This window comes from Thalassophryne amazonica, chromosome 19 (assembly GCF_902500255.1).
Source record: "Thalassophryne amazonica chromosome 19, fThaAma1.1, whole genome shotgun sequence".
Lineage (NCBI taxonomy): Eukaryota > Metazoa > Chordata > Actinopteri > Batrachoidiformes > Batrachoididae > Thalassophryne > Thalassophryne amazonica.
The window spans coordinates 29,921,751-29,934,626 of NC_047121.1; positions in this window are offsets into that span (position 1 = coordinate 29,921,751).

The following is a 12,876-nucleotide window of genomic DNA, read 5'->3' on the forward strand; positions in this document are numbered from 1 at the left end:
GATGTGATCTAAAAGAAAAACAAAATTCAAACAGAATATTTTCTGTTGAATAATTATTCATTCATTCATCTTCTACCGCTTAGTCCAATAAGGGTCGCGGGGGCTGGAGCCTATCCCAGCAGTCATAGAACGCAAGGCGGGGTACACCCAGGACAGGGCGCCAGTCTGTCGCAGGGCCACAAATAGACAAACAAACACAGACACACCCAAACACAACCTATGGACATTTAAAAAAAAAAAAAAAAGACTCCAATCCACCTAACCCGCATGTCTTTGGATGTGGGAGGGAAACCGGAGCACCCGGAGGAAACCCACGCAAACACGGGGAGAACATGCAAACTCCACACAGAAAGGCCACGGGAATTGAACCCACGACCTTCTTGCTGTGAGGCAACAGTGCTAACCACTAAGCCACCGTGCTGCCAATAATTATTCAATCACTTTAAAATAACACTTAACTAAATCATTATTCATCAGTGGAAACTTATCAGCTGTGATATATTATTTCAAGTTTGGTTAAACATTAAGAAATGTAAAAAATAAGGCCCAATGTTATAAATCTGTCTAGAGCAGGGCACGCTCAACACAAGAATGAGCACTGTGGATGAAGGAGCCTCATGAGGGAAGCCACCAAGACACCTATTGCAACTCTGAAGGAGTTACAAACTTAAACTGTGCATTCAACATTTTCCATTGCTTCACTAGTTATAGCTTCATGGTAGCGTGGAACAGTCATAAACTTTGTTAATAAGATATACTGAAAAGGCCAAAGTGTTCCATGTGCCTTCTAGCAAACTGTAGCTGAGGTTCCTTATGTTTTCTTACTAAGAGTCCGGCTCTGTTATATTCTACCACAAACTGGAACATATTCAGTGACTTGGGAAATGTTCATGTATCCATCCCCTGACTTGTCTAAAGAAAATAGGGTTGCAAAAGTGAATAATTGTATTTACAATGATCCTTATATTTATTTTTTCAAATTGGTTATGGTCTCTGAAAACAGAGGGTTATGTATAAAATGGCCGTAATTCCTAAATAGATATTTTTCACAACTATAAGTTATGCTTGTGAAGACAAATTGCTGTTCTTCTGTCCATCTGTACAGCGAAACCTTCAGTGTCCTGAAATTCAGCCACTGCAAAACTTTCAAAATCAAAGTTTTTATACAATAATACTGGGAGGTATTAATTTCTGCTTTTTTTTCTTTTCTCTCTGAGGTGCAGCTCCATCCAGAGATGGGTGTGGTGTCTGTTCCAGAATTGTTTTGTAATTTATGTCTGTAGCATAGCCCAAGCAGAGGGTCATCCCTTTGAGTCTGGTCTGCTTGAGGTTTCTTCCTCAGAGGGAGTTTTTCCTTACCACTGTTGCTCTGGGGGTTAGTAAGGTTAGACCTTACTTGTATGAAGCACCTTGAGGCAACCTTGTTGTTATTTGACACTATATAAATACATGAAAATGAGGTCAAAGATCTGCCTGCCAAAAAAAATTGTGAATTTCCGATATTTAAAAATGCCTCCTTTTTTAAACTGCAGTTTGGGTTTCAAGTAGGAAGTTCACAGAAGCTCTGAAATGCTCACATCGCCTGCCAGATGGTGACAAAAGCTGCTCAAATGTGCAGCAAGGTCTTGACTGTTTATTCATTTGAGAAGTCAAAAACAAAATAAAAATAGCCAAAAATAAACTTACAGTTGTGTCCCCGATCTTATGACGGTGCATGTCAGAACACAAACCATGCATGAAGTCAAAGGAATTGTCTGTAGACCTGCAAGACAGGATTGTCTCAAGGCACAATTTGGGGAAGGGTGCAAAAAACATTTCTGTTGCTTTGAAGGTCCAAATGAGCACAGTGGCCTCCATCATCCATAAATGGAAGAAATTCGGATCAACCAGGACTCTTCCTAGTGCTGGCCGCCCATCAAAACTGAGCGATCAGGGGAGAAGGGCCTTAATCAGAGAGGTGACCAAGAACCCGAGGTACTTATGTACATGTGATTTTGTATTTTTTATTTTTAATAAATTGCAAAAATTACAAAAAACCTTTTTCTTGTTGTTATTATTATGGGGTAGAATTTTGAGGGGGAAAAATTAATTTACTCAATTTTGGAATATGGCTGTAACATAAAATGTGGAAAACGTGAACTGCTGTGAATACTTTCCGGATGCACTGTACACAGGAAATGTAGCATAGCGCAAGTTCTACCAGGAAGACTCAGGTTTCAAGCTTTCATTTACATTTGCTAATTAGTAACAGAAGTACCTCTAATTAGAAGCAGCTGGTCCACAACTGAGTCATCAACCACAACCAACAGGGAACGTCAAAGCCATTTAAAGAGATCAATCCTGACTCATCTATTTGCTGCTTGCAGTTGCTGTCCAGGACTTTGCCTCCTCCAACCCGCTGCCTCCAGTTGGTCCCTGTTGCTGTCCTGAGTCACACTTCCTCTGCTCTGCCACCTCCTATTGGTTCCTATTTGCTGCCAGGGTTGCTGGCCATGCATCTGCTCTCTCCTCCCAACTCCTATGCTTGGTTCCTGTTTCACACCCTGGTTGCTGACCTGCACTGCACCTTTCTGCACCTCACTGCCACCAATTGGTCCCTGTCTGATGCCAGGGGTAGGCTCTGCCCTGCCTTCTCCCAATGGCATTATTTGAGTTTGACATCCCCTGATGCTGTCGGGAGTGGGGCTGACCCCAAAGTACATTTTTTTTAATCTATGGAATAAATGTTTTACAGTCTCTAATCTCCTGAGTCTTGATGGTAGACCTAATCATACCAGGTAGACAGAGGCAATGTGGGTCAGCAACTGGAGATTAAACACAGGAAAAATGTGAAAAAGCAGACATGAAAACAAGACAATCCGAAGAATATATATATTATACAAATAATGGATGGTAAGGAGTCCAACATAGAGAAATATTGGATGAAGAAAAGTTATATTGGACAGCCAAGTATTTATATTGGACGAGGCGCAGCTGTGAATCCAATATTTCTCTATGTTGGACAACTTGCCATCCATCAATTGCTATGTTCTCCACCCCCCTCCCAATTAAGCAAACAACAAAGAGTCAAGTAAATTAGATCAATTTATTTTGTTGTGAACAGCATATGATTGATTCTGATGCGAGGAATGCTTCTAAAACCTCAGCAGCATGCTTGTCTACCTTCTTAGTGTTTTTGGCATCCTTGGAGTTCAATATTTCCTCCGCTGTGAACTCAGCAAACCTCGCTGGCAGACGATTTTCTGCTGTTGTTGATATGTTTGTTGCCATTTTTTCAACCAGCGTCTGTCAGCTAGTTCCTGACCTTCGTATGCCGCACTCTGATTGGCTAGTTGTTGGCAGTAAGCTCTAACGCTATTGGTCAGTGGGAACCGATCCAATATAACTTTTGGTCCTAGCCTTTGATCCAACATAACTTTCTGACGCCAAGCATGCCAAAATACAGGTAAATGATGGACAGAAAGGCTAATCTGTGATTGACTATTGCAATCTGAGTGGAGAACACACACACACACACACACACATATATATATATATATATATAAAATCAACTTTGTTTCTGACTCCATTTGTTAAATATCACTATACCAGCAAATATCAGGATTGCTGACTGTTAAATGCATCTTGAATTTGTCTGTTTTGATGATGAATTGCTTTCAGAACACAGGAAACATCCCTTTCACTCTTGTAATTTATTCTGCATCGTGGCAGATGTGTGCTGCATAACCACATCCTGTATGGAACTTGAGAAACACTGAAAGAAAACGCATGCATCCACACATGCAGTTCTTATTGTTAACGGTATAAAGTGAACATTGACTCTCAACTGGAAGATGCTTTAAATTGAGCACCGTTGTTCTCTACGTTTTCTTCTCCTTTCCAGAGTGACTTCCCGTAAATGTGCACGTTGAATATAAACATATACATTTTTATTACTATGAGAGTTTGTTTTAAATTGCATAAAGATCATCACAGGGAGCTTCACTTCCACTGTGGTCCAGGTTTGGTGTGGCCGTGGTGGGGTGGTTGCACTGCTGTACAAATTTCAGTTAATAAGTCATTTTCAGTTCCTCTTTCTCTGCCAGCCAGGTTTATTTTCTCTGCATCTGTTATTCACTTTGCCAGCAAGATTACTGAAAAAAATAACAGACCAATTTCACCAAACCTGGTGTGGCAAGGATGGGTTGAAAACAGATGTTGTAACATCTCATTTGGTAAATTCAGATGAAGAGCAAATTTCATGATGTTTTAAAATCTGTTTAATATCTGAAGACAGTTGGTCTTATGAATAAACAAATTGTACAAAGCTGGTAAAAACACTGGTCTTTATTTTAGTAAGTACCATGTGACATGGGCAGCAGGCATTATTTTTTGAACTGCCACTGCAGCAGTGCTGGATTTACCAGACTCAGTTCTTGTGAAGGAGCTGCACAATAATGGAGCATAATCACCACATATTACACAGAATCTATAGTCTGACTCCACATATTAATTCATTTCACGTTATCTGACTGTGCAATGATTTCCAGGCTAAAGGAGAACTCACACTTCTGGCGGAGCTTTTCTGGCATCCCTGTGGAGGTTGGGGGCATTGAACCAGAATGGGCAACGTTCAACGCTTCCATTGCTGAAGCTACAGCAGGGAGCTGTGGCCTGAAGGTCTTTTAAGTGTCTCAAGGGGCGGCAACCCTTGAACACCGTGGTGGACACCAGTGGTCAGGGAAGCTGTCTGACTGAAGAAGGAGTCCTTCCAGGATATGTTATCTCTGAGGACTCCAGAAGTAGCTGCAAGGTACTGACAGGCCTGAAGGGCGGCAGCCTTTGCTGTGAGGGTGGCAAAGCAGCGGGTGCGGGAGAAGTTCAGAGTAACCATGGAGAAGGACTTTCGGTCGGCACCAAGATGCTTCTGGTGGACTGTGAGGCATCTCAGGAGAGGAAAACAGGGAACCATCCAAGCTGCCTACAGTAAGGATGGGACTCTGTTGACCTCAACTGGGGATGTAATCCGGTGCTGGAAGGAACACTTTGAGGAACTCCTGCATCAGACCAGAGTGCCCTCTATATTAGAGGCAGAGCTGGAAGCTGATGGAGGATTATCATCAATTCCCTTGGTGGAGGTCACTGAAGTAGTCAAACAACTCCACAGTGGCAAGGCCCTGGAAGTTGATGAGATCCGTCCAGAAATGCTGAATGTTCTGGGTGTGAAGGGACTATCTTGGATGAGACGTCTCTTCAATATTGCATTGAGGTCTGGGACAGTACCTAAGGAGTGGCAAACTGGGGTGGTGGTCCCCATATTTAAAAAAGGGGTCCAGAGAGTGTGTCCTCGCTACAGCGGCATCACACTTCTCAGCCTCGGTGGTAAAGTCTACTCCAGGGTGCTGGAAAGGAGGGTTCAGCCGATAGTCGAACCTCTGATTGAAGAGGAACAATGCGGGTTCCATCCTGGTCGTGGAACAACCGACCAGGATGGAACCCGCATTCATTCTTCACTCTCACAAGGATCCTGGAGGGTGCCTGGGAGTATGCCCACCCAGTCTACGTCTTTTGTGGACTTGGAGAAGGCGTATGAATGGGTATACCTGGAGATACTGTGGGAGGTGCTGTGGGAGTATGGAGTCAGGGGGTCCCTTCTCAGGGCCATCCAATCTCTACTCACAAAGTGAGAGCTGTGTTCGGTTCTCAGCAGTTAAGTCAGACTCGTTTCCTGTCGGGGTTCGCTTCCGCCAGGGCTGCGCCTTGTCAACAATCCTGTTTGTGATATTTATGGACAAGATATTGAGGTGTAGTCGGGGGGGGGTCCACTTTTGTGGGCTCAGGGTCTCATCACTGCTTTTGCAGATGATGTGGTCCTGTTGGCTTCATCGGTCTGTGACCTCCAGCACTCACTGGATCATTTCGCAGCTGAGTGTGAAGCGGCTGGGATGAAGATTAGCACCTCTAAATCTGAGGCCATGGTTCTAAGATGATGGATGGCCTACTCTGGGTAAGGAATGAGGTCTTGCCCCAAGTGAAGGAGTTCAAGTACCTCGGGTCTTGTTCATGAGTGAGGGGACAATGGAGTGTGAGATTGGCCGGAGAATCAGCGTAGCAGGGGCGGTGTTTCATTCGCTCTACCGTACTGAAGGAAAGCGGAGCTTGTTAACCCCCACAATGTGAATCAGCTGCAAATAATGAATTATCTGCAAACTGTGAATCCTGAAAAATATCTTCCGAAATGTGAACAGATATCTTGCCAAAGGTGAATTTCTTCATGATTTGGTGTATGTGCTTGGCTGAGGAGCCAGTGGTGTGACGCTATCATCTGTGTGATTATAAATGCACACCTCTCACCTTCATGGCCCCACAGGGCTTTGCGCTGCCCCTCGACGTGCGCACGTGTTAGAATCTTTCATGTTCCCTATTAATGGGTGAACAATCCAACACTTGGTGAATTCTGCTTCATGGTGATAGGAAAAGTCGACAATGAAGGAGCAACAAGTGATGTCGTTATTGAACACTTGGCCACCACGTGCCAGTTAGTCCTGTGGTAACTTTTCTGACACCTCCTGCTTAAATCCAAAAAAGTGAGAAGGACCGTGAGGCCCCGCTTTCACAGTCTATTTATACAGAAAATCAAGATCAAGCGAGCTTTTGCTCTTCTGCTCCACGGTTTCTGTTTCACCGCCCCAGTCAAACTCCCCACCTGCCACTGTCCCTGGAGCGGGTTAGGACCAGCGGGGCCGATGTTGCCAACAGAACGGTCCCCTCTAAAAATCGGTCCACCCTGCCTTCACTGCGCATGCATCATTTCTGTGCGTCAGCCGCAGTTAACTGATTATAACCTCGTTTCTGCTTAAAACTGCACTCCAGTCATCATCAATGTCAGTGACAGATATCTGAAGCTTTTGTACAACAATCACTTCCACATAAATTCAGCATTATTTCATAATCAAAGACGGAGGAAGTGATCAGAGCGCAGCAGCCAGACGTGCAGCTGCTGCTGTGTTCACTGCGCCTCCGTGACTTCAAAGCGTCAGTAGCTGCATTTGACAGGTGTACGGCCCCAGTCAAATTCCCCACCTGCCACTGTCCCCAGAGCGTGTTATGCCCAGCGGGGGTTGGCCGCTTGACACCAGAAGCAAGAGCCTGCATGGGGCTCCGCCCCCTCTTTTTTTTTTTTTTTAATAAATGGAGCTAGGGTTTGCGATCAAGACTTCATGGAGTAATTGATCCATGAAATGAAATCTGTAAACTACTTAAACTGAAAGAAAATATATATCATGAATGAAATTCACGTTTTGCGACTTACGTTTTATGAGACGTGTTCAAGTTTTGTGGGAAATTTTGTTCATGTTTGCAACAAAATTTTTATTAACGGTTCGGGGATATTCAGTTTGTGTAAATGTTCATTAATGGTTTGCAGATAATTCACCATTTGCAGTAGATTCACATTTTGGGGGTCAACAAACTGAGCCAAAAGGCCAAGTTCTCGATCTGCTGGTCAATCTTGGTTCCTACTCTCACCTGTGTTCACGATGGTTGGGTCATGACCAAAAGAACTAGATTGTGGAAGCAAATGGGCCTACTCAGGAGGGTGGCTGGTGTCTCCCTTAGAGATAAGGTGAGAAGCTCAGTCATCCATGAAGAGCCGCTGCTCCTTCACAATGAAAGGAGCCAGATGAGGTGGTTCGGGCATCTGGTAAGGATGCCCCCTGGGTGTGTCCCTAGGGAGGGGTTCCAGGCGCGTCCATCTGGGAGGAGACCCCAGGGAAGACCCAGGACTAGGTAGAGACTAGATCTCCACACTGTCCTGGGGACGCCTTGGTGTTCTCCAATCAGAGGTGGAATGTGGTCCGGGAAAGGGAAGTCTGGGGTCGTCTGTTGGAGCTGTTGCCCCTGTGACCCGATCCCGGATAAGCAGTTGGAGATGAGTGAATAAGTGAGAAGTCCACCGCAGGGCTTCGTTTGTCCTCAAACCTGCAGCAGCCTGTCATCTGCATCATTCTGTTATGTTTGTTGTCTTTGAAGGCGGAGCCTATAGAGCAGAGGAGGGTTTGCTTAAAAAGTTGCTGAAAGTTCACCTACAATTTGCAAGAAGGTACATCTGAGATGCAAGCCTACATTTGATGTTTCAGTGAAAGAAGACTTTCCTCTGTACCACTTCATCATGAAGCTGTATAACAGGAGATACAAAATGCAGAATTTGCACTGTGCACAATTTCTTCAATCACAGCCACAGAAGCCTAAAACTTCTTCTGGGTTGTCTGGGTGTCTTTCCTCACTCTTCACCTTCTTGCACAGTCACTCAGTTTTTGAGAACTGTCTATTCCACACAAATTTACCATAGAGTGCCATACTGTTTGTATTTCTTCATAATTGATGTAAATAAAGTCCAAGACATATTCAGTGACTTGGAAATGTTCATGTATCCATCCCCTGACTTGCCTGAAGAAAACTGGCAATTAAACTGATTATTTACAGGTATTATACTAAAGGAGCTGATTACTTATGCAACCCATCATCTTGGCTTTTATATTTTTATTAATTTATATCAAGTTGTAGAGATATACTTTTCACTTTAAGATAATTTTAGAATTTTTTATATTGAGAAGCCTGATTTACTTTTTGTATTTGAAATGCCATCAATAAATTAAAATGCATGAAATACCAAGGGGTTGAATACTTTTGCAAGCCGCTGTATGTCTTGGATTTTATTTAAACCAGTTATATAGAAATACAAACAGTATGGCACTCTATGGTAAATCTGTGTGGAGCAGATAGTTCTCAAAAACTAAGAGACTGTACAAGGAGATGAGTGAGGAAAGCCACCAAGACAACTCTAAAGACGTTATATGCTTCTGTGGCTGTGACAGATGCACATACACATTGGATTGCGCACAGAGAAATGCGCCACATGGCCAAAACATAACAGCCGACACGCAGTCACAATGCAAGTGATACTTCTCAAAAGAGTAATCTTTGATTTCATACAGTATCATTCCAGTGGTACCCAAGGATTCGCTGAAGAGACCATCTCTATTGATGTTTCAAGGTTAAGGTTTCCATTTTGGCTGTTGAAAGTAACTCAAATTATTGGACACCAAAATCATTCAATTCTGATCTTAAGTATTTGACATTAATTTCCACGTTTCTCGTTTCAATGCCTTAGTGAAAGGATTGTTGTTGGGGGAGGTGATGGTCTAGTGGTTAAGGTGTTGGGCTTGAGACCAGAAGATCATGGGTTCAAATCCCTGCCTGACTGGAAAATCACTAAGGGCCCTTGGGCAAGGCCTTTAATCCCCTATTGCTCCCGGTGTGTAGTGAGCGCCTTGTATGGCAGCACCCTGACATCGGGGTGAATGTGAGGCATAACTGTAAAGCGCTTTGAGCGTCTGATGCAGATGGAAAAGCGCTATATGAATACAGTCCATTTACCATTTTGATAGGGCAAAGGATATATTTTTAGAGTCTGCATGAGAAAATGAGAAAGTGGGATAGTTTTTAAAAAGATTGGGCATTTTTCAGTTTTGACCCTTCAAGCTAAAACTGTTTAGTATCCCTTAAAGACCACAAAATCACTCTCAAACCTTTTTCACTGTGAAAGTGTCATGGGACCTTCAGGTTGTCCTCTACTACAGAACACTGCTCAATAAAACTAAGCCACAATCTGCTCTTGACTCTTTACCTAGTACAAAAGGAAAACAAATAGAGCTGTTAGAACATGTTATCTAATTTATTCAAAGCATGTGGAAGAACTCAGACCCGACCTGGCTCATGTTTACACTGAGGGAATTTTCAGGGTCTTAACAGCTGGAGCCAAGATATTTCAAAAGAATTTTCTGAATTTGAAAAAAAATTCCTCAAATGCAGATTTTTACAAATCTTGGTCTCAGATATGTTTGGAGGCACATAATAGCACACAAATTATCATATATGTGTGTGTGCATGCTTTGGAAATAAAAGTGGAAAACAACCTCTTTACAAGTAACATGTGATACCAAAACCATACATTTTGAGAGAGAGAGACTGAAGAAGTGTCTGCTTGAGCTATATTCACACAAATTCTGCAGGGTTGTGTGGACCTTTGTCGATAATCCCCATTAGAGCATCTGAGAACAGTTTGAATCTTTGATTTAGTAACTTTCTCTGTGGAAACTGTTACAGACCCAATTCCCTCACAGTTAAATTCTTCCATCCTTTGTGATGGGTTGTGTTGAGATATGACTATTATTTGAGTTTCTGAATGTAACTGCTGTGAAACAGTCAGATTTAATACATTTTTCTGTGCAGAAACACTTTGCGTCACTGTCCACTATCCCTCATCCACCCAGCAGGTGGCAGACATGTCGATAGGAGATTACACATGCAGCTGCGGCCTTAGGGGCCATCAGACTAGAAACGATAGAACTTAACTAAGAAGCTCATTTAATGTTACATGTAACCTCACAACTGCTCCTGATTTCCTGTACGTATGTGCTACATCTGGTCCAATAAAGTTGCAAATTAAATTTGCGCTTAACCCTTGTCAAAATTGATTCTGGCAATTTTGGAATCAACATTCATTCCAGTGAGTCCTTTTGGCATCTCCCCTTGTTTTCATTTGGGGTCACCACAGAAGATCTAAAGTGGATGTGCACTGAGCTGGCACAAGTTTGACACTGGATGCCTTTCTTGATGCAACTACACATTGGATGAATGGGCAGGGGTGGGTCTGAACCAAAAACCTTCCACAATGGTAACAAGCACACTTAATTACTTGGCCACCGGTACAGTTTAGTGGCAACGTTCATTGACAAACTAAATGAAGGTAGAAATCGGCTAACAGACCTGAGAGGAGTCAGACGTGACCTTTGATCCCAATGATTGACCCTTGGCAAATGTGACCTTGTTGTGCAATTCCAGAACCCACCTACATACACTCAACAAAAATATAAACGCAACACTTTTGGTTTTGCTCCCATTTTGTATGAGATGAACTCAAAGATCTAAAACTTTTTCCACATACACAGTATCACCATTTCCCTCAAATATTGTTCACAAACCAGTCTAAATCTGTGATAGTGAGCACTTCTCCTTTGCTGAGATAATCCATCCCACCTCACAGGTGTGCCATATCAAGATGCTGATTAGACACCATGATTAGTGCACAGGTGTGCCTTAGACTGCCCACAATAAAAGGCCACTCTGAAAGGTGCAGTTTTATCACACAGCACAATGCCACAGATGTCGCAAGATTTGAGGGAGCGTGCAATTGGCATGCTGACAGCAGGAATGTCAACCAGAGCTGTTGCTCGTGTATTGAATGTTCATTTCTCTACCATAAGCTGTCTCCAAAGGCGTTTCAGAGAATTTGGCAGTACATCCAACCAGCCTCACAACCGCAGACCACGTGTAACCACACCAGCCCAGGACCTCCACATCCAGCATGTTCACCTCCAAGATCGTCTGAGACCAGCCACTCGGACAGCTGCTGAAACAATCGGTTTGCATAATCAAAGAATTTCTGTACAAACTGTCAGAAACCGTCTCAGGGAAGCTCATCTGCATGCTCGTCGTCCTCATCGGGGTCTTGACCTGACTCTAGTTCGTCGTCGTAACCGACTTGAGTGGGCAAATGCTCACATTCGCTGGTGTTTGGCACGTTGGAGAGGTGTTCTCTTCATGGATGAATCCCGGTTCACACTGTCCAGGGCAGATGGCAGACAGCGTGTGTGGCGTCGTGCGGGTGAGCGGTTTTCTGATGTCAATGTTGTGGATCGAGTGGCCCATGGAGGCGGTGGGGTTATGGTATGGGCAGGCGCCTGTTATGGACGAAGAACACAGGTGCATTTTATTGATGGCATTTTGAATGCACAGAGATACCGTGACGAGATCCTGAGGCCCATTGTTGTGCCATACATCCAAGAACATCACCTCATGTTCCAGCAGGATAATGCAAGGATCTGTACACAATTCTTGGAAGCTGAAAATGTCCCAGTTCTTGCATGGCCGGCATACTCACCGGACATGTCACCCATTGAGCATGTTTGGGATGCTCTGGACCGGCGTATACGACAGCGTGTACCAGTTCCTGCCAATATCCAGCAACTTCGCACAGCCATTGAAGAGGAGTGGACCAACATTCCACAGGCCACAATTGACAACCTGATCAACTCTATGCGAAGGAGATGTGTTGCACTGCATGAGGCAAATGGTGGTCACACCAGATACTGACTGGTATCCCCCCCCCAGTAAAACAAAACTGCACCTTTCAGAGTGGCCTTTTATTGTGGGCAGTCTAAGGCACACCTGTGCACTAATCATGGTGTCTAATCAGCATCTTGATATGGCACACCTGTGAGGTGGGATGGATTATCTCAGCAAAGGAGAAGTGCTCACTATCACAGATTTAGACTGGTTTGTGAACAATATTTGAGGGAAATGGTGATATTGTGTATGTGGAAAAAGTTTTAGATCTTTGAGTTCATCTCAAATGGGAGCAAAACCAAAAGTGTTGCATTTATATTTTTGTTGAGTGTATATGTATGTCCCGAGTTTGATGCAAATGTGATTAAAAAAAACTTAAACTCTGACTTTCGACACTAATGACTTTGACCCTTGCCAAACCTAACCCCTCAAGATCAATTCTAGGGTCAACCTACATTCACAAAGCACATTTGGTGGAACTCTGCCCAAGCACCTCAGAAGATTAATGGAACATACACGTTTTTCAAATGATAGTAGAATACCCAAAACACACCCATAATTATTTAAGAGTCTAAATACCACCGCGTTGCTCTCTGTGCCTGAATTCACATTCAGATTCTACACTGTATAAACAACAAGGTGGATTTGAACGCACCCTGAATGCACGTGTGCTGTTCACTTTCGTCGGTGCACAACCGTATGTTAAAA